Source organism: Rhagoletis zephyria, unplaced genomic scaffold, assembly GCF_001687245.7.
Source record: "Rhagoletis zephyria isolate East Lansing unplaced genomic scaffold, Rhagoletis_zephyria_1.1 Rzeph_scaffold_46635, whole genome shotgun sequence".
Lineage (NCBI taxonomy): Eukaryota > Metazoa > Arthropoda > Insecta > Diptera > Tephritidae > Rhagoletis > Rhagoletis zephyria.
Genome location: NW_016203690.1, coordinates 1 through 2,135, shown reverse-complemented (window position 1 = coordinate 2,135; position 2,135 = coordinate 1). Strand labels below are relative to the sequence as shown.

Sequence of the window (2,135 nt, the reverse complement as noted above, 5' to 3'; positions counted from 1 at the left end):
TCGGCGCGCCGAGAAAAACAAATTACAACAGTTGCAACAAGCCGCCAATAGCTCCGGTGATGAACGGAGCAACAATACAAACGCCGTCCCCGCACCCACCAAAAACCAACAAAAACAACAACAACAACAAAACAACCACCATCAGCACACCGGACCAATGCGTTCCGCTTCACACACCGCCGTCACAGCGACGGCAAATGCCAACTACATANTGAAAATGTTAGAAAAAGTGCTTAAGTCAGACTTTGTGAGTTTCTATAAAATTTACCTTAAACAAGTTTATTTCTTAAATTAGACACAGAAGTATAACAAAATGCTATTTGGTGTAGTGATTAAAAATAAGTAATTAAAAATCTTTCCACTTCATATTTTTCTTTAAGTCAACTTAAGCACTTCTTTATGCTAATGCTATATTATTTTTTGTTACGTTCTGTCATGTTAAGCTATACTATGTTAGGCAATGTCACATATTAAGAAAAACTGATCAACAAAATTTAATCTCATTTACCAGCTCACCACAAGAGGGAGGATATTGCTGCAACAAAACCTTGATGGAGGATACTTCCGGACTCTGAAAGCTTTGAGCGAAATAACCACTCTAGTCAATAAGAAAGTAAAATGACTGTTAATGGACAGATGCAACATTGAAAAACGTTAATAGCGAAACTAAAGAAATAACTATAATTGTCAATAATCTCAAATTTTAGTAGATGAACCTCGAAACAGTAATCAAAGCAAAGCAGTAAACAGTTGTAGGCGCGAATAGCAAAGAAAAATATCCATATACAGGCATACATACATGGCATTACTATCTACGTAAATATATAAACATAAAAAATAGTACTTTGTTGCAAAGAAAACGCGTTATTTAAAATACAAAAAAAAAATAATCATATAAATACATAGTAGCGTTTGCCGCTGCAAAAATTCCTCCTCCTCGTGCAAAAAGTCCCTTTAAAAAATAAATGCAAATATTAATATCCATAATAGCTGAGTAAACACAGCGGTTAGCATGAAAATTTAGAAAATAAAAAATGTTTTCTAAAGAATATAGGCACTTGATTGCAGTCAATGCCCCCGTAGATTTTGTCGAAAATCAAAAGCAAATATCGACCGTTCGAAAAGAATGTTTTAGAAGTATAGATTGAATGCGTACTTTCGTGATATTATTTACAAATAAATGCTTCGTTTCTTTTTTGTAGAAAGGGCAGTCCAATATATAGTATGCATACATACAAGCCACTTAAATGTATGCTTAAGTTCTTTAATTTAAGCGTAAGCAACAATTTGCAGCATGTTGCTCTTTTTTTTTTTTGCCTACCGCCGCGCTTACTTCTTCAACAAACAAGTCTTCTAAATACCAAAAATAATTATTAAATTTTTGCTCATAGCGTGCAATTCTTGTTTTATTTACCCAATTTGTTTGTGCCACGAAAAATAAAGAAACGCTTAAAGCTGTTTAAATTAGTTCATGCAATGCAAGTGGTGTTGAAAAGTAATAGCAAATATACATATTTTGATAGCGTAAAATATGAGACAAATGCATATGTACTTGGCATTTTACATTTTACATCAATGCAATTCGATTTTGTTGAAATACAAACAGTTTTTTTTTTTGAAATATTGATGATCTTCATTTATTTCGAATGCAATATCGCTTTTTTAAGCATTTAAACGCATAGTATACTCGTATTTACATTGAATTATGTGTGTTTACCTCTAATCTAGTTCTGCATCTTGTATAATATTAAATGCATTGGGTTTTATACTCACTCCCAAAGCATATGCGTACATCCGTATATGTACATCAGCATATATGTATGTACATACATATGTAAAAGCACTTATCTTCGTAAGCTCAACATACATTTTTTACACGGATACTGCGAGAATGACTTAATTTTACAAAGTACAGCAAAACATGGAATTTTAGTTTTAAGCAGTTAGATATTTATATTTTTATTGAGGTTCTGAACTTATTTGAACGCTTTTGTTTTTTTTTTTGAATATGTCAGTTGATTCACAATTGAATCTATGTGCAAGGATATTGATATATTGGCTGGCTGCAGAATAGCAAAAATTAAGGATTTCACAAATTTATATGTGTGTACATTACTTGTATTATGCTATGAAAT

The 2,135-nt window shown here is 32.0% G+C and overlaps 1 long non-coding RNA gene across 1 annotated transcript; it reads left to right on the top strand.

Moving 5' to 3' along the window:
• The first annotated feature begins 212 nt into the window (after positions 1 to 212).
• LOC108355529 (uncharacterized) lies at positions 213 to 2,075 on the top strand. The gene is made up of 2 exons (XR_001846551.1): positions 213 to 247; positions 512 to 2,075. It is a non-coding gene; the product is annotated as an uncharacterized LOC108355529 (long non-coding RNA).
• Positions 2,076 to 2,135: the final 60 nt, after the last annotated feature.